Source organism: Oryza sativa, chromosome 9 (genome assembly GCF_034140825.1).
Source record: "Oryza sativa Japonica Group chromosome 9, ASM3414082v1".
In the NCBI taxonomy this organism is placed as follows: Eukaryota; Viridiplantae; Streptophyta; class Magnoliopsida; order Poales; family Poaceae; genus Oryza; species Oryza sativa.
Genome location: NC_089043.1, coordinates 4,649,276 through 4,670,768, shown reverse-complemented (window position 1 = coordinate 4,670,768; position 21,493 = coordinate 4,649,276).

The following is a 21,493-nucleotide window of genomic DNA, read 5'->3' as shown; positions in this document are numbered from 1 at the left end:
AGCATGAGAAGTAAACGTGATGAACTAACAAGCTAGAAGGAAAGGAAGCAAGCAAAGCCGTAGCCCTTGGTTGCTGATCAAAAGGAAAGGAGAAACCGACTGATTTAATTAAGAAAGGGCGTTTTTCTGTTATGGTGTCGTTATTACATTAGTGCATATGCACAAACACAAGACAACAATGCATGCGATCGAGATCAATCTACTACACTCCATCACCATTTCCGTTCGATGGTGTTGTTGGGGCGTCCAGAATCTGCCTGCTGCTGGTACTCGATCGATCGATCGATCTGTTGGATATGATTTCTACTTGAACCGGTCGCTGACCACGACGACTTACCCACCAAATTAATATTTAAACACTCCTCTCAAGCTAGTTTAGATTAGATTAGTATAGTATATATGTGACGTGTGACGGAATGGACAAGTCAACAATCATGCTAAGCTAGCTTGCTTCAGTTAATTACGTACCCCGGGGGCCCTGTAGTCGTTTTTGTCTCTTCTCTTTTATTTGTTCCATGGGGAGATGCCTTTTCACCTGACCACGTCTCCATGTGTGGTGTGGACGACCGAATCAATTCACATCACATTTTATTTTTTTTTCTACGTAAACTAAATAAAAATGTAAATGGTGCTTTAGGCTGTTAGTTGATCGATCGTATCGCTGTGGTGCCGATAAAATTAGGGGAGAGAACTATCCACCCGTTCCCCTCCCATGCAAGAAAGAAAAAGATACGGGGTTGTTATAGGGGCGGAGCTAGTGTCCAAACAAAGGTGCGCATTACCATTGAAAATCTAAAAAAAATATAACATTGCACATTTTAGTGTTTTTAAGGGAGAAATTTTGAATCTAGGGGTATCCTGTGCATCACAAATGTTGAATGTGGCTCCGCCACTGGGTTATTTTGTTTTTTATCAATAAAATCAAAGATAATTCGGTTTAGCTCCCAAGCTTACTCATAAAAGAAATAGGTAACTGGAGAAGGGTACACTCGCCCTCTCGCCAAACCCTAAAAACCCTAAGCTCTAGCCCGAATGATTAGAGTCACACGACGGGGTTAGTTGAACTCACAAGCTTAAACTTCTAAATCTAGAAAATCAAAGCAGAAGCAGAGAAAAAGCATCAATGGCATCTCAAAACAGCTAACCATCACCAAATTCTGTATCAGGGTGATCATGTTGGGAAAAGCAAATTATGTATTAGTGTACAAAAGTACAACATTATGGTATTAGAGCAGATGCTTTGCCACATGTTCCTATCGTCCCATTTTGATGCCATCATTTTCTTGGTTTTAGATAAAAAAAATAATGTTTTTTAAGCAAATCTTTTAGCAATCAGTGGAGTTTTGGGATAAAACAAAGTGAAATTCCCAAAATTTCCAAACAATTTGATTCAGATTGCGTTTTCTAGTGATGGAGTTGAGATCGATGTTAATGCCATTAGAGAGATCAAACTTAAGCTTCCAGGCGGCTTCGATTTATTAGATGTTCTTTTTCCGCTCCCTCTGTTAAGAGGAACATTGTTGACAACCACTCGCTGTGACTTTCAGTTGAGTAAAGGAACATGTTATATTGAGTTTAATAATAGGTTTATTGATCTTGCCTTCAAGCAAGACAAGCTTTATCGACTCACTCTGGATGATTCAGTTATGACTATTGTGAATCTGTGAAGATAAAATTGAGAAGTCTTAAAAATTGTGGCATTGTCGCTTAGGTCACATTTCTAGTGGAGAATGGAACGTCTCATTGAGGAAGAGATAATCCTCTCCTTAGATTTTTCTAACGCATACGGTGCTTGGATTGTATTAAGGAAAAATTCACCAAGACAATCAACAAAGGAGCCAGTACGAGCTCAAGTCTTTTATAAATTGATGTTTGTGGACCGTTCCTACTGACATCAATGATATGTTTTGACTCATTCATTATATTCACGGATGTTACATGCTCCATTTGAACAAATTTATGGTATGTTTGACCACTATCTTCAACAACATGAACCTCAGCAGAATGGAATAGCAAAAGACACAACCGTACACTCATGGATATGGTGTGAAGTATGCTTAGCCACTCTAGTCTGTCAAATAAGTTATGGATTGATGCACTAAAAATATCCACACACATACGTAATAGGGTGCATAATAAGTCAATGCCTAATACACCTTCTGAGTTGTGGGCTAGAAGAAAAACTACTCTAAATTATTTACATATGTGTGGCTATCGTGCAGAAGCCAAAATATTTAATCTACAATTGAAACCAATTGGATCCGAAGACAGTGAGATGACATTTCATCGGATATCTAGAAAGATATAAGATATACCTATTTTATTGTTCAAACCATGTCACTAAGTTTGTAGAAACTAAACATGCTGTCTTCTAAGAAATTAATGATCAGGAGAGCTCACGGGAAAGGAAGTTTAATCTTGAGGAAATTCGGGCTAACTTTGCAGTTACAAAAATCCAAGAGAATAATATTCCTTTTGGCCAGACTGTGTCTCAGAATGTAGAACCACCAGTTAGTAATTCTGGACCAAATGGCGTTGCACCTTTTGTTGAGAAAATCGATGAGTATAACAATGATAGCAATGATCTTCAGCAGACTTCATAAACACGGAATGAAGGAGAATCTCTGCAAGAAACTCCTCAAGCGCAAGTGGTCAATAATAAAATTCATGCAACCTAGAAGACACAACGGGAATGGAAATCTCATCCCCGATTATTATGAGGTCTAGCAACAAACTCAATGCATGCACCATCCCCACTATTTCCTAGCCAATAGCAAATCAAGATATTGCATGTGGGTTATAAATACTTGTGTGCATGGATGCATATATCAATGTTCATTTACTCCAATGCACAAATAACGAATAGACTTAATGAATGAACACAAATATACAGATCATTTAGAAATAATCTCAAAACAACTATATGTAGATCAATTTGGAATGGAGGGAGTACAACTGAATTGAAATGCAAAGTTCCCAAAGAGAAAATATATGAGCAAATATATGGGATTGATAAAAAAAATTAACAGCAATGAAGTAAATTTCTAAAAAGAACAAATGCTAATTAACGATTGTGCACAGCATGCATCCAATTAACATAGTACAAAACACTAGCTGCATGCAGCGAGCTGATTGGATTCGCGGTTAATTAATGTACCACTAACAGTAGCTGCTAGATTGATCCATGCATTGTCATGGCGCGCGCGCGGCGCCCTTTTGACTTTGCTTTCTTGCGCCGTACGTGTTCTTCCATTTTAATTTGCTGCGTGCCAGTTGGCCACCCGTCTCCATTCTCCGTCTTTCTCACGCCACGTGCGCACATATTTTTGCTGCTGTACAAGGACATTGTGGTATTATGTAAAACCGAAAAAAAAACAAGGTTATATATTAATTAGTTTCTCTGTAATGAAATACAACTACCTAAAACCAAATTAGGACGAAGTAGTAATCATCAATTGTTTTGTCAATCTCATATAGTAATAGGTATTGTTTTGTGTTCTAAACCTCTAATTGCTGTCCAGCTTCTTATTGTATTTCTTAATTTTACCAAAATTATTCTTGTTCTATTTTATAGTCGTGCCGGGAATAAAATTATCAACATTAAATATTTGTGACTGAAGAGGGTATATTGAACAATGGCTTATATGAGGCAAAATGAAGCTTACATCTGTGAAGACAAAAGGACGGAATAAGGAACACGGTTGCAATCTCACGCAAAACACATGCCAGTAATAATCCTTAAGCATACTTAGTTTAAAGGAAATAGATTTGTCTTTTAAAATACTATAATAAAAGTAACATGCATTTATTTATTATATATATTATAATAGAAAAATAAGATTAAAAATATATCTTGTAGACCGTGTTATTCTCTAAAACGTCAATTAAAATGAAACCGGAGGGAGTATACCTGTATAGTACTCTGTAGAGTATTATGGAAAAATTAAATGAAGTGTTCCTCTGTTCGTGGCCATGCCTATCCAAAGGATGACGCAGCGAAGCAATTATTAGTACTCCTATGTAGGAGTAGTAGTACTTCTTTTTTGGCTTTCAGGAGAGGACAATTATTATTAGTTACGTACGCGGAGTGCTACTAGTTGTCATGCACCTTTGACCGGCGACCACCTACAAATGGACTCATCATCAAACACGCTGCTAGCTTTGCTTAATCCTAATTATGATTACGACTAGTAGGTGTCCTTATCTCACTCTGACTCCGTCTTTGCAGTTTGCATATTGTCTCCGCAGCCAATGGTTTGTATAATGTTTCACCTTATAAAAAAATAATATAAATATATAGAAGTTTAAGTTAATATTATACAGTTTCTTTGATGATAAAATAAATAAAAAAAGTAATATTTATATTTTTTTAAGGACGAATGATCGACGTTACATTAAAAATTAATGACGTCATACATTAAGAATTGATAGAGTATATTTTTATCAAACTGAGAACCAATAGATAATTATAAACTGCATATACTACGAATTGCATCGATAATTATTAAGAATTGATAGGGTAGTATATTTTATCAAACAAGCGAGGCATCGATAGTTGCATGCATGCTTTTGCCACGCCAGAGAAAGACTACGAATTCATTCTACACGACTAGAATGTTACAAGTTCAGTTGCTCGTGTGGATCTTTATTACTTCGTCTCCCAAAAAATATACGAGCAACATCCAAAATTGACGTAATTGGTGCTAGATGATACTGAAGATATTATTTTTTATTTTTTATAATAAACAGGTCAAATAGGGAGAGAAAATTTTAAAAAAGGATGAGATTGCCCTAGGGTGCCCAGCTGCATCTAACTGGATACTACAATTTTTTTTTGTCCTTCAGTTATATGTTTTTTAAGTGTCTTCTAGCCGTTCCATGTTCTTGGTGCCGGTATTTCTATCTAATTGCACAAATTTTGAGTGTGCTCTAACAAATTTTGCCTAAAATATACAGTTTTGGAGTTTTTCATCGAGAGAGAGTGAAATTAAGTGATAAATGATTGTGATTCGTTGATATGAGAAAATATATTGCGAAATTAAATAAGAGACAGTTGTTATTGGTTGTTGTTGTCGAATGACAATTGCGTCACGTCGAATGACATGGTTCTCTCAACAGTAGTTGGAAGTAAAAACAATTGTTTTACTCAGTAAAATATTTTAAGGGATCCCCTATTACATGGCCCTAGGGGGCTATTTATAACCCTATTACAGGCTCCCCTCTTTTAGGTTTTGGGCTTACAGGGGAATTTACATGGTTGCCCTTATGACAGGGACATTATTGAGGGCACGTTGTGTCTTTTACATATACGGGCTTCTAATGGGTCAATGGACTTGGCCCAGTCATGGCGAAGGGGCCCCTCGATGGCACGATAGCCCACCGGGCCTTCCTCTGGCAAGGCCCGGCTTAGCGAAGCTCATGTGCCTCGCGATATGGCTTTCGCCATACAGCCTTCGCCCACGCAGTCTTCTGACGAGATCCATCTCTAGCAAAGTCCATGTTGCTTCGCAACATGGCTTTCGCCATATGGCTTTCGCCCATGCAGCCTTCTTGGGTGTGGAGCGCAGCTACGTCCCTTTGGTCTTCGCCACACATCTTCGGCTTGAATCCTCGCTAGCGCTCCGGTTTCGGTTATCTTATTATTCTTGGTTTTCTTATTCACCCTCATACAACAGAAATTTCTTTTACACTACTGCACAACTGATCTTTGCCACCAGGTGGCAACTGTTTTTTTTTTGTCCCGGTTATGCTACTGGGACAAGGAATCCGGGACTAAAGATACACATTTTTAGTCCCGGTTGAAATAACTGGGACTAGAAATAGATCTTTAGTCCCGGTTACCAACCGGACTAAACAGAAAATAGCGGCAGTCGTTCATCCCCTTTTCTTTTTCTTTAATCCCTATATTTTCTCCCAAATCGAGTGGGATGCATATCCCCAAATCAAACCCTAAATCCCCAAATCAAAAGTGACATCCCAAATCATTCACATCCCAAATCTTTAAGTTATTTTTACACACAAATCAAATACATCACAAATGAATCACAAATTAGGATTGTTGTGTTCCAAATCAAATACATCACAAATCAGATCCATGCAATGAATCACCAAATTATACTGAGATAATCACAAATTATATAAAAATAAGAAAGGAGGAGAGGGCGCCCGGTGCTGTCCCATCGGCCGCCGGCCCCGTGCCCGCTACCGACCGCCCCGGCCGGCGCCTGCCGCCTGCGGCCACGGCCGGTGCCTACCGCTTGTGGCCCCGCCGCCGCGCGCAGGCCCACCGGCCGCCTGCTCGCCACTGCACAGCGCGGCCCTGCCGGGCGCGGCCCCACCGGCCGCCTGCCTGCCGGATGGAAAGGGAGGAAGAGGGGAGGAGGGGATCTGTGGAAGGAAGGAGGAAGGGGAGGAGAAAGAAGAGATGGGGATCTGTGGGTTGAGAGGATAAGAATAAGTGGTTGAGAGGATAAGGGAGAGGGATTATATACTACGCGTTGACTAGAGATCATTTTGATCTTTAGTCCTGGTTAGAGATACCAACCAAGATTAAAATAGTGATCTTTAATCTCGGTTGGTGTAACCAACCGGTACTAAAGATCATATAATGGCTGTGAGGTTTTCAACCGGGACTCCCACCTGACAAAGATCACTTCTCCAGTAGTGTTATCAGAAGTCAATGTTAAGCTTAACATATGATGTACTCCAACCGGGACTAAAGATCATTGGCACCCTAATAGGCTATTGACAGGGGATGATCTTTAGTCCCGTGTTGGTGACCAACACCAACCGGGACTAAAGATCATATAATGACTGTGAGGTTTTCAACCGGGGCTAAAGATCATTTTTAGTCACAGTACTATTGTGATTTTTTCTCACCCGACAAAGATCATTTCTCCAGTAGTGTTATCAAAAGTCAATGTTAAGCTTAACATATGATGTACTTTCTTCTCTACTTTTGTTTTTCTTTACGAAAACAGAATGAACAGATTTTTCCGGTTGGCAACTCTATGATCCTGTTGTACATGTCCTGAAAAGGATCCACATTTGCAATTAGGGTGTGTTCGGCATCCCAGGTTCCCAACCTGTGTTACCTGGATACGGCACAAAAGTCACGTATCCGTATCGGATACTCGCACGGATACGGATACGTATCGGATACGCTCCGATACGTATCCCGTACGTATCCCAGATTTTCGTGATTTTCAATTAAATAGAAAAACACGGATACTTCGCCGATACGTCGCGAACGTTCCTGATATGGTTCCATCTGCTATTCCTCCGGATGCTCCTCATGCTCGTGGCCTCACGTGGTCCCGGTGCCGTCGTCATCGCCACATGCGGAAGCAACAGCATCGCAGCTAGGCGCAGCGGAAGATTGCCCGCGCCAACGCTAGGCGGAGGCCGTTTGGCCACTGCCGCTGCAACCACCGGCGGCACCGTGGAAGTACGAGTATACTTCTCTTCGTTCCCCTGTGAGCCAAATCTCCTCTTCTGGCTTGGCTTTTCAAGTTCCCATGCTTGATCTGTAATTTTTTTTCTTATTTTCTTGCTACAAGTAGTCAAGCATTATCATGGATTTTGGATTTGGAAGCTCAGGCTAGTGCATGTGCATCTAGCAATCCTAGTGCTAGCGCGGCTGCTCATGCAGCTGCTGATTTATTAAGAGAAAACAAGGGCAAGTAACATCTTGATATTGGTGGTGGTCGATTACTGATTTATCGAGAGATAGCAAGGGCAAGTAACATCTTGATATTGGTGGTGGTCAATCGGTAGGTGCTGGGTCCTCCTACTTGCCTAGTCGGCACTTCACTTGATGTTGTAAGCACGATGCATCAATTTACATGTGTTGATTTTTGTCTGAATTCGCCAACTTGAATTATCTAGAAAAGATAATTTGGAGAAGATTGATACGGAATTGGCTGAACACTCCTATTTTATTGCTATTTCCTTAATATATATAAATATATACACGTATCCCCGTATCCTAATATTTTGAAAAATGACGTATCCCCGTATCACCGTTTCGCGTATCCGTATCCGTATCCCCGTATCAAGGTAACATAGGTACTCCCTCCGTTCCAAAAAAAAGACAAACCGTGGGTTTTCGTGCCAACATTTGACTGTCCGTCTTATATGAAATTTTTTTATAATTAGTATTTTCATTATTGTTAGATGATAAAACATGATTATTACTTTATGCATGACTTATCTTTTTAATTTTTTTTATTATTTTTTTAAATATGACGGGCGGTCAAACGTTGGACACGGAAATCAAGGTTTGTCTTTTTTTATTTTTGACGGAGGGAGTATATAGGGGTAGTACTAGCTGCATGCATGAATCCATTGTGTTGTATGTGGATGTCTTTGATTAACTTGTAGATAAGCACGTTGTTTAATTTGTCGTTTAGCGCTATGTAGCTTTGGTGATCAGTTGATGATGCTGGTCGCGAGTTTTATTAATTAATATACTCCTAATACAATATGATGACTATTAACGACCGGCTGAGCATAATTGGTGGGGTCATCCATCCAAGATGTTGCTCTCGAGGTGACCATCACTACTCACGCTGCCAAACATAAGATAACAAAACAAAACAAATCATCAAATCAGACCAGAGGAGAATGTATGCATGACTGGCATTCCTTTGCTTACTTCCCTTTTTCTTTTCAATTAATTGATTGAAACTTTTCTTTAGCACGGCTAGTTAATTAATTAACTATTTGTGCCACAATTAATTAATTTAATCAATTGTGCCTGTGATTCAAGTGCAGTGGTTTGTGTTCTTGGTGCTGCCGTCGGAACAGAAGACAAGAATATTTTATTAATTCCTTTTTGCTGTTTGGATGGTAGTGGCATATTGAAGATGCATGCATCGATTAACGGCTTTGAGTATGTCAGTGGTTGAGGCACTCTTCTGATCCTCTTTTTTTTCGTTTTGATTGATTCTCGTGGGTGCATGTCATTAAGTATCGCTTCGTTTTTTAATAAATGATGTCGTTGACTTTTAAACATATGTTTAATGATTTGTCTTATTTAACAAATTTATACAAATGTCGTCGTATAGAATATACATCATGCTTAACGTGCTTTAAGTGGTAAAACAACTCACAACAAAATAAATTATAATTGCGTCATTCTTTTAATAAGACGAATGGTTAAACGTGTGATAAAAAATTAACGATGTAATCTATTAAAAAATAGAAACAGTATATAATCGTGCGGGTTTTGTTTGCAATAACGATGGTAACATCTTTGCAATTATACGGGCTGATTGTATGCCGTCAAGGCTCATCAAGAGACATTCGACACCTAATTATGGTATGAAATGATACGCAAATAGCCGAAAACTCTCCCAAAGCAGAAGAGAAAAAACCACGGGCGCCAGCCAACAAATCTCGGGTGAGGTTACAACGCCGAACGGCGGCTTACAAGAAGTATATATGAAGGTGAAACCAAAAGGATAACACACCCCATGTGTCCCTGGGTGCACAACACAATGGGGCCTGTGCCAAGCCTCCGGTGACGGGCCTCCGCTTCGCTCCGTCTGAATTTATCCTTTATACATATGCAAATAAATTTGGATCACAGCTCAACAAATTAAACTGCTCCCACTGTGCTAACTGCTAAACAGACCACTTTTTTTTTCTTTCTTGCGAAATGCGAATCATACCTCATTAAACAAAGTTGAAGTACACGCCACATGTTTAGGCATCAAAACTGACAGCGTAGCTTCTCTCGCGTCGCTCTCCCCCAGGGGCGGCTCGGGAGGCGACGACCCGGCCGCCCCTCTCCACCTCCTTCCTCCACTGCCTCGCCGCCGCCTGAGCGGCCGCCAGCAAAGCCACACGGCCGCAAGGACAGCGGCGGCCGGGTTTCTCGCCAACTTCGTGCACGAGTGGCCAGGGGAGCCGCCCAGAGGGCGGCGGCTGACGGCGGGAATGGAGGCGGGCATGGCAACGGCGGCGGTGGCAGGGACGGCGATGGCTCGGCGGTGACCGCCAAATCCGTGCGGCTCTGCTGGATTTGGCAGGGTGGCGACTGGCGACGAGAACGACGGCGAGGATGGTGACGGCGGCGGCTTGGACGAGCCTCTGCGGTGGCAGGAATGGCGACGGCGGCGGGGTTGCACGTCGCTTAGCGGGAGGTCGCGGGTGCTCTGTGTCGTGCGGGCGGCGGGGATAGCGACGGTACCAGGGACCGCGATGGAAGCGAGGACGACGATGCCCACAAAGATGGTGACGATGCTACGGCGGTGGTGGCGAAGACCGAGGATCCGGTGGCGGTGATCCCGGATCTGGCAGTCTCGTGCTTGGATCTGGTGCCCCCACGCTGGATTCGGCCGGAGGACGTGTCGGCCCTGGGAGAGGCCGGTGGCCGGTGGCTGCAGCTGGAGGAGGTTGCCGGCATGGCGCACGTGGCTGACAGCGGCGGTGGTGGCTGGCGACGGTGGTGGATGTGGAGGCGGTGAAGGTGTCAGGCGGTGGAGAGGGAGGTGACCGGGGGTGGGTGTAGACGCGGTGTCGATGATAGGAAACGGACGACGGCGATTGCAAGAGGAGGCATGGACGCCCACGGGCGGCTAGCCGGGGAGGCGTGGCAGACGACCGCATTTGGCCGGCGCAGGAGAGGGCGGAGGAGTGCTCGGAGGCCAGCTCGGCGCGTAGAGGCGCGGCCGGCAGCGGCGGAGGCCGGCTTGGCGCGAGAAGGTGCGGCCGGCGGCGGGACGCTGGCTTGGCGCAATGAGGCATGGCCGGTGGTTGACGAGGCTGGCCTGGCGCGGTGAGGCGTAGCCGGCGGTGGAGGAGGCCGGCACGGCGCGACGAGGCGCGATTGGCGGTGATGGAAGCGGGCGAGGTGCGAGGAGGAGCTGCCGGTGGGTGCGGTGCGGTCTACGGCGCACAAAGTCTGGCTGGCGGGGGGTGCCAGTGCAGTGGTCCCTCATGTCAGCAGAGGCTGGATGGTGGTGGAGCATCGAGGCACGCGGTGGGTGAAAACCTAGCACTGCCTCGGCCGGGCCGGCAATAATGACGCTCGAAGCGTCATTCCCTCTTGAGGGCGTTGTCGTGCCGTCTCATCCCTCTTGTGTGGATGTCGGGAGAAAGCCTAGTCTCGGTTCTCTTTGAGATCTTGACGGACGGCGGTGGCGGTTTTTCCGTCGCTTCTCTCCTTGGAGACGTCGTTTAGGCATCCCCTAGCCGACCCCCCCCCCCAACCAATTGGTGCAGGCTCACTCTAAATTTCATCCTCTTGTGGCGGTGTCCTAGTCTCTACAAGTTGGCCACGTCGGAGGGCCTAGGGAGGGCTTTGTGTTGTTTGTAAGGGGTAGGTTTTAAGCGATCTCATTTGTGTTTCTTTGTTGGCCTAGCGGCGGCCAGTCTGGTGCTAGCCTTCTCCTGGTTCTGTGTGTTGGCGCTGTCGATATGTGGGTGATGGTATATTTTTTTTCCTAGTTACGACCTTTCAGAGTTGTAATCTTATAACTTTTCTCCTGCTTTATCAATAGAACTTCACACCTTCTTATGTGAGTTGTTAAAAAAAAACTGATAGTGGGCGGGTGAGAAGGTACATCGAAATGCTTACAAAGCGTGACAGCAAAACATTAAGGGATTCACCAAAGAACGTTTCGAAAGAAAAATGCCTAAATCAGTAAATCCTACAAATGCCTAAATCAGTAAATCCTACAGATCCGATCCTTTGATCTCTCCCAATCTATACTTCGTGATTTGGAGGCTCTGTGCAGTGGTGCACGTGTGATCGACTAGGGGGAAAGTAGTGGCACTAGGCAGCGGGGTTATTACCAAGGTACTCATTCCATCAAAAAAAAAAAAGACAATCCCTGGGTTTCCGTGTCCAATTTTAACTGTCCGTCTTATATAAAATGTTTTTATAATTAGTATTTTCATTGTTGTTAGATGATAAAACATGATTAATATTTTATGCGTGACTTGTCTTTTTTAATTTTTTTCATAATTTTTGTAAATAAGACGGATGTTCAAACGTTGGGCACGGAAACCAGGGTTTGTCTTTTTTTAACAGAGGGAGCAATATTTAATCAGAGCAGGTACAATTAGACTATAAGCTAACTACAAATAAAAAAATGAGAGATAAGAGCAACGCGCAACACGATACATGAGTGTATGTCAGGTGGGACCAGACATTAATTATTTAGTATTGGTTTATTGGTAACTATTGTATGAATTGGCTATTAAATGGACTATAGGTGATTTGGAGCCAATAGTTGGCTATAAGCCAGCTATAACCTCATATTGAGAAGAAAAGAGAAGAGAGAAGAAAGTGGGCTACAGATTTGTAGCCAGCTACAACATGGACTCCAAGACGTTGTGTGTGTGAGAGGTGGAATGGGTACTAATGGTGTAGTATATTTTTATAGGTGGAACGGGTATTAATAATTTTAAGCTAACGTTTCACTGAACAAGTTTAATAGTATAGCCTACTACTAGCTCTAAATCATCTATAGCTAATTCATGCAATAGTTGCTTACTATACTATTAATATCTGGTCTCACCTGTCATACACACGTTACGTCTTAGAGTCCGTGCTGTAGCCCGCTGCTCTTCTCTCTCTTCCTTTATTTCTTTAAAATATGTTTATAACTGATTTATAGTATGCTATTGTACCTCCTCTTAAGTGGCACGGGATCATCTAGCGCAGTGGTAGGAACCGTCAAACGAGGTGGAGAATGGGATGACCATCCTAGATGGCCGGGGAAGAGAATATGGGGAAAGGGAAAAATATAGAGGCAAAGGAGGCGGAGGGTCGGTCAGTAGGGCTAACAGGTGACGGAGTGGATGGTATGGAGACAGAGGTGCAGCGCGCGTGTAGGGTGAGGGCAAGGTGGGAGGCAGATGCAATGGGAGAAGTCTCGCAACTCATGGTGCGTGCAGCTTGCACTAGCACAAAAACCATCATAGGTGACGGTTGGTAACCGGCTATTGGTGCCGGTTTTCCAACCGGCACCTATTGGTCGGTACCAATACTAGCAACCGATACCTATATCAAAAATAGAAATGGCACATATAAGTTTCCACGAGCCAAAAAAAAATGAGCCGGCTCGAATTGAGTCGAACTCACAATCACCGTCACTGCCGGCCTGCCGCAATGGCTCGGCCAGTTCCCCACATCCCCAAATCCCAGTTCACAAATCACAGATCCCCAAATCCCCACATATCACATATCATAGATCGAAACATATTCAACAACAAAATCATTCACAAATCACAAAAACATCTTTAAAAAATCTACAAAAACATCAAAAAAATCCATCGAACGCCGCCGCGTCGCCTCCCCTCCCCTCCCACTGGATCCGATGGAGGGGGATGCGCTGCAGCCGCCGTTGCCAGATCTGGCGTCTCCCCTCCGGTCAGATCTAGCGGAGGGGAGAGCGCGGCCGCCGCCTCCGCTGAGCCATCACCCGGCCGTCCCCGAGGTCCAGAACCTCCCCTCCGGCGGAGGGGAGGGTGCTGCCGAGACGAGGAGAGAGAGAGAGGGGGAGGCGAGAGAATGAGGCCTGGAGAGATGGGAGGGACTTGATATAAAGCGGATGGATAAGACTGAGATGGATAAGGCCGGCTCGCCGGCTCGGCTCGGCTGCGCTCCGTATAGTTGCCGGTTTTTTAAGAAAACCGACATTTAAATTATAGGTGCCGGATTTTTAGAAAACCGACACCTATATGTCAGTTTTATTTAAAAAACCGATATCTATAGTATGGGTGTCGGTTTTACTTTAGAACTAACACCTATAATTTTTTAAAGGTGTCGGTTTTATGTGTTTTCAGCCTGTGGTGGAGGGAAAAGCACTATAGGTGCTGGTTTAACTGTTCCGGCACCTATAGTGCCGATCTCTATGAGCTTTTTTTAAGTAGTGTTGGGGTTCTCGGAGTGGAGATCAGTTAAGAAGATAATGAGAAGACAAGAGTGGACTATGGCACATTGGGTTTTAGTTTAATCACTACCACAAACCCTTCATAGGTATCGCCTCATAGGTGTCGGTTCATTTAAAATTGATGCCTATGGACCTTTTCACGTATCCGTGCGAATCGGTACCTTTGAGCACTATAGGTACCGGTTTTTAAAAAAACCAATATCAATATTATAGTTACTTTTTTTAAAGAACCTATTAGATTTTATTTTACTTTTTATTTTTATTAATAGACCATCCAAAAAATATTTCTGAAAACTGAACCTTTTGGTCACGTCAGCCGAGTGGCTGGTGTGGCAGTGTTGTCCTGTGGCGTGACAAGAGGATGATGTGGCAGGACAGCATTGCCACGCCAGCTGTGCATCGTGGCATGATAGAGTTATTTGGCCATGCCAGACGGGCTAGCGTAGCCAAATGGTTCAGATTTAGAAATACTTTTTGGAATGGTCTATTAATAAAATTAAAAAAAGTCTAAAAACATAAACCAATTTCAATATATTATAGGTACATGTACCGGTTAAATTAAAAAACCAAGTACCTTTTTTTAAAAAAAAACTAGTACCTTTAAAAAAACCGAGCCAACCAAAGAGAGAGCTGCATCGATCCTTATCCACTTGAACAACCGGTCGCGCTCCTTATCGACTCGCGCTGTCGCACTAGCTACCGCCTACCGCATCTCTCTCTCTCTCTCGCCCTCTCCTCTGCATCTCCCCCTCTCGCACCCGGTGGTGCCGCCCCTTCTACTCCCTCTCCCCGGCGCACCACCCCTTTTTCTGTTGCCGTCTTCTCCACCTCCTCCCCTTCCCTTCGTCACTACCACTCAGTCACTCTATTATTTTTTTGCTAACTTTTCACCACATTTGACCATGGCATGTTTATCAACTATTATATGTCATTTTGCGTGTTGATATGGGGAATGGGCATGCACATTGCAGTTGAAAAATAGAAAATAATTAATCTGAAAGGAAAAAGAAGGACTTATACAAGCTAGAAGAATGTGGGCTAATCTGAATTGTTAATATGACATCCGATGATATTGGAGAATATCAAAGATAAATGTTGATGTAATAACAACACTAACATAATATCCCGCAAAAAAAAGAAACAACACTAACTTAATATAAATATGCATAAAGAAAGAACGTACACAGCTAAGAAAGAACACTGTAAATACTTCTAATTGGATAAGCCAAATCCATATACTCCCCCCGTTTCAAAATGTTTGACACCGTTGACTTTTTAGTACGTGTTTGATCATTCGTCTTATCCAAAAAATTTAAGTAATTATTTATTCTTTTCATATCATTTGATTTATTGTTAAATATACTTTTATGTACATATATAGTTTTACATATTTCACAATTTTTTTAATAAGACGAACGGTCAAACATGTGCTTAAAAAGTCAACGGTGTCAAATATTTTGAAACGGAGGGAGTATATAGTTAAATTACTTGTAGGGCACACGCAAGGCAAATTAGAAAAAAAAATGCATCCTTAAAACCGTGTTACAGGTAATACACGGTGATATATGCATGGAACAGAACCGTAGAGAGAATACCAGTATGTCGCAAAAAGACATTCACTTAGTTACTAGTTGACATCAGTTTTTGTCACGTTTTCATTGTTGACGATCGGTACTCGGCAGCAAAGAAAAAAAAGAAAAGTTGTGGCCCAAATTAACCCACCTTTGCTTTGACGTTGCAACTTGAGTCAGGACACATGTCGGAGAATATTCCATAATTTCCATTAAGACATGTATGCACGCATGATTGGAGTTTCCATGGCGCAACGGATGTAAAGAAAAGGAAGGGAAATTCAATTGTAATAATTTCAGAGTAGAAACGAGGGAAATTTCCAACTCTGTAATTGAAGTAAGCAACATTGTTAATCGCGCCATGGAATTCCCGCGCCTCGCCGCCACCGCCCTCTCCAGGCCGGATCTGAGATGGGAGGGAAGGGGAGCTGTCCCCGCTGCCCCGAGCATCGTCGTCACCGCCCCATGCCGTGGCCGGCCCCGCACCTTGCCTCGCCGCCGCCGCCCTCCCCCGGTATATGTGAATACTTTTTCTTTCGTATAGATATGTACGCCAATCTCTACAATCGACTGGTGAGTTTAAAGAGTAGTTTTGCTGAAGGTGAATTTGAATATATATGTTTTGGTGAATTATTCCGCCATTTGTGTAATGTATATGTGAATCTGCCATCTGTGTATGCAAATTGTACTGCACAACAGCAAGTTTTCAGCAACACATCTTCCAGTTATGGGCAGGACGCAGCACATATACGAGGGTGCTAGTGCATATATACCCTGGTGGACCCATATGTGCCAGTAAAAACATCGTGGCATACGTGTCCCCAGTATGGCAGTATATATACCCACATGTGCCAGTTGCTCGAGAAACTAGCATAAGTACAATCACACATACAAGTTGTTTTATGACAACCATCAAATATATGTTTGATTAATGGACTAGTCCCAATTAAATCCTAATAAATTCCATTGGTCCATATTAAATGCTATGGGTAATAATACCACCTTGAAAATCTAAGTGAAGAGGCTTTAACTTAAATACGGAGCTAGTAGAGAGTCTCTGTTGACCGGTTGAGATGGTGCGCGGACAGCCAGATGGGGCGGGGCGAGGCAGACAGCTGCTCTTTCTCTCGTTTTGTAACGGACGGTAATAAACACGGAGAATTGATTTTGTATTAATGAGCGCGTCACTCTCGCACTCGCATATATATATATACTCCGCAACGATCAGAAGGAGGCAGAGAAGTTCTTCCTGACTCCTGCACTTCGAGTTCCTCCTCCTCTGTTCCTGAGCTGCAGAATCCTTCCCCGTTTCTGTTAACCTGCGCGCACAGGTGTACGGGACGAGCAGGTGCGTCCGGAACTCCGTCCGCTTGAGAACTTGCATGGGTAGGCAGGCGATCAAGTTTTTGGGTAGCGCTTCAAGCGCGACTGCTCCTGTTCTTCGTTCTTCGACAACAACGTTGCATCTTCCTCTACTTCCGCTTCACCATGGCTTCTACTGGAGAGAACGGAGGAGACAACATCAACGGAGGCAATACGAATGACTCAACATCTTCTGCACTATTCTCTGGGTATAAGATTCTAACTTTATTTGATTTTCTTCTTGTTATTTACATGTTCACAATGTTATCCATATGATTTCAATCCTATGTGAATGTCAACGATGTCTATGTTTATTTTACCTTAAGCATGCTCATGTTTATATTTAGCCTTATCACTAGATCGCTTCTCATTGTGTATGTCATGTTTATTGTCTTAATATTTTGGATTAAAATATGCTAAATATGATCAAATTTCCAACGATATAAGCATGTTTGGGTGTCCGAGATAACCGCTACATGTGTCGATCCTTGGTAATGGAGAACCGGCACATATAGGCCTCCTCATCAATATATATTGTCGCTTTCGTACGTAGTGCCGGTGACGAATCTGACACAAAAGGAGCTTTACTAACAGGCACTGATTATTCAGTCACAACCATCTCTTCTCTAAAAATAATTTGGGATCTGCCGTATACTTCATGGTATAAAAGACATGCCAATAAAATGAACACGACAATATAATCGGAAAGATGCATCTTCAATTTTGAGACACCTCTTGCATTAAGATACATATTATATAGAAAATGAAATTTTTATTTAGCAAAAAAAAAAATGCAGCCTCCATGATATCCATTCACACTACGCTCACACCAGCAGGGAGATATGGCTATATAGCTCATGTTTAGCACCAGCAGGGCAATCGATCTGTACTCATCCTATAACGTAGACACTCAACACAATTCCACCATGAAAAATCCCATCTTAATTTATGTCGTCACCGTCTGATCGATCGGTTATAACCCACCCACATATAACTTTCTCTTTGTTTTTTCTTTCCATGCATCGATCTTCCACAGTTAAAACTGTCAAGCCATCAACTTCATATTTCAGCAGCCGGTCAAACATGTACATCTCCATCGAGCCAAACCTTCCAACCGCCGGTGATGTGATCGATCTCTTCTCTTACACACGTACGACTACTTTTATATATATTCTGATCGAACGATATATTGGTCCTATTTAGATCTATGGTTTATTTTTTATCCCTCTCTGAAATAGCACTAAATAGTCCAAAAGTTTTAAACAAACGAGCTATTTTAGGGCTATTTAGAAATAACTCACCCAAAAAAATATCCCCCTCAAGAGATGCTAACTGGGACTATTTCGGGTGAGGCCCACTGAAAAAAGTATCTTTTCTCTCCCTCTCTCTATAGGAAAGTTCATTAAAGGCCAAATAGCTCTCAAAATAACCATTGGATCCAAACAACTTAGGTCTATTTTATTAAAGAGCTACTTCATCCGTTTCATATTATAAGACTTTTTAGCCTTGCCCACATTCATATATATATGTTAATGAATCTAGACATATATGTGTACCTATATTCATTAATATCTATATGAACGTGGGCAATACTAGAAAGTCATATAACCTGAAACGTAGATAGTATTTCATTGTGCTAAAAAATAACTCTTGGCTAGTTCTCTAAACAGAGCCATTATCCAGAAATGGGCTACTCCTTTTGTCCTATAAAAACCAGCGTAATATCGAATGTGATGCATTACTATGAATTTGGACGCATATCTTATTTTTATAATAGTTTTCGTGGGACAGTGGGAGCTAGTATGTAACAAACACTAAAAGATCGAAGAAGCTGGCCACTGTCCATCACCTGCTACCGTCATTTAGCGTTTGATGATTATATATGGTTTTCAAAAAGAAACAAATTAAATGTGTATATATCTGGCTTCCGTACGTTTCGGTTGCGTTGCATGCATCGTCGCCGCAGTATTTTATTGACTTGATAGATTGACGTGGCCACACAAACTAACTTATTAATTAATTAGGACATAGTTTAGTTAGTACTACCGTATAATAACCTATTGATTATCCGCTTCTTCGTTGTATTAGCGACCGTATAATTAACTATCCTATCATCATCGAATTAACGATCAACGATGCATATCTTAAAAACTATATATATGTGCCACCATGTTATAATTAGTTAGTGTTACATGCACGCGTGGACAATATATGACTTGAAATGACGTCGATGGCAGCAAGTACGTTTGTTCCTTTGCACACATCATGTATATGCAAGCTTCACATGATCAGTACTAATATCAGGAAATATATATATTTTAATAGGAACCAACTTGAGATCAGTTATAATTAAGTTTGGTTAGCCAACGGCATTAACGTATTGTCCACGTTCCTTCTTCTATTTTACTCACTACTTCCCAAAATATAACAAATTTGGATGGATGTAACGTATCTTAGTACTATTAATATGGACATGTCTGTCTAGATTTATAGTACTAAAATATACTCTCTCCATCCCTAAATATTTAACGCCGTTGATTTTTTAAACATGTTTGACCGTTCGTCTTATTAAAAACTTTTGTAAATATTATTCAAAAAGTGAGTAGTATTTAACTATAAATCAAATGATAGAAAAATAATTAATAATTATGTAAATTTTTTAAATAAGACGAACCGTTAAATATGTTTAAAAAAGTCAACAACGTCAAATATTTAGGGATGGAGAGAGTATTTCATCAATCTAGAAGTTGTTATACTTCGCATCTCACAAACCACAGTGCAGCTACTTAATTTGTCGTTTTGTCCGTGTTTTTCTGGAAGTGGAGATAGCGGAGTCAGGAATTTACCAAGACTAGGACCCAACCGATACAATTTATTGCATCTTCGAACTCTCTTCCCATAAATTAATTTTAGAATGGATTTACAAGGGATTAAGAAGTTAATCTTAGGGCTTAAGCCCAAATTGTTCTAGGCTTGTCTCCCTCGGAGGAGGTCGTGAGACACACATGTGTGGGTCTAAACAAGTTAAAATATTTGAAAAATTAGTCAATTACTCAAGTTGGTTGGAAACAAGGAAACTCCCTTTTTTTCAAGGCTTACGAAAGTTAAAGATAAATTCTTAAATATGACATTTCTAAATAGTCAATATATAGTGGTGAACAGGTAAAATTTTAGGAGGATAAATGGGTTGGAAATTCTTTACAAGATAGATTCCCATCTCTATATGATAATGTTCATAGTTCTGAAAAAAATATATAATATTGTTTCTATGAAAAATATCTCAATCGCAACTGTTATAAATTATGTTCCACTTAATGTTTTTTTCCAGAAGGATATTTGTTGGTCAGAACTTAGTTTATTAGCATAATTTAGTTGCATTTGTTTCTTGATATGAATTTGAATAACAATAATGACTGTAAAAATGGTTGTAAACCGAGAGTAAGAACCGTTTCTCCAGCCGCCGTGGCTAACAGGCACTACACGCTTGGCCCCTGTCCCAGATGGCCAGATGACGGTGGTGGCTTGGTTGAGCTCCCATCCTCGACGTGTCACCATGGGGCCACCGACTGGGAGTTTCTACCACCACCGAGTCCTGGCCTCCAAGTGCTGCCACCAAATCCCCAACCTCAGTGTCATGCTACTGTCAAAGCGAGCCAACACGAGAGATGGTTGATGGTGATTAATCTATAGGGGTCATTTGGTCCGTTCACATATCATGCTTAGTATGTGGGAAAAGTGCGCGGGCAAGTGAGATTTGGGCATTTAGAAAACGGAAATGCTAACGATCTATTGACAAAAAAATCTACCTTCAAATATTGTAGATTTTGGGCCATTGGATGAACTTTATAATTTGTGCTCCAGGCCTTCTCCTCCAACTCCGACGACCTCCTCTTCTTCTCTGGCGCCGGCGACACCCTAGACTCCAACAGAGGACCCTACGGGTTAGGGTCCCAGGTTAGGGTAGGGATGGGAGGGATGGGAGGAGGAGGGGGAAGATGGAGGAGTTCGCCGGCTTTAGAGGGATGGCTATAGGAGGCGGCAGCCCGGCGGTGGGCGGCGGATCCAATGGACGGCGAGGCGGCGGCGGCGCCACCAAAGCCGTGGGGTTGGAAGATGGTGGTGGGCCGGTGTAGGCAGCAGGGGCAAAACGGAAGGGTGTATTAGAAGGAAGCGGTCGGTGGTGGAGCCCCGCCGCCGGCGACGGGAAGACGGCGGCGCATTGACAGCGAGCCGCCATCCGCTTGAGGAAAGAAGAGGAAAGGGAGGGGAAGGGGGCCCTCGCCGACGCTGTTGACACCCTTCGGCCAGCCGGCGAGGCGGGCGACGACGCGGTGGGGCGGTGGCGGCGGGGGATCGGGCGGTGGCGGTGGATGTGCGATGGGAGGGAGTGGCGGTGGCGGAATGAGCGAGGGGAGGGGAATGGGAGGAGAGTTAGGGTTAATATCTCTGCACGAATCTTAAAGCGTATTCGACGGTCCAAAATTTGAAAGATAGGAGGTGGGATTTTTCAATAGATATACAGACAGTCCCTTTAGAAAAATATGGGTCGTACTAATGGAATGGAATTGTCGGAATCTTGATGGTGATTGTATTTCATAGACAAATTAGCTTGTATAGTGTCATCCTTAAAAACTTACACTCCTCGACAGTGAA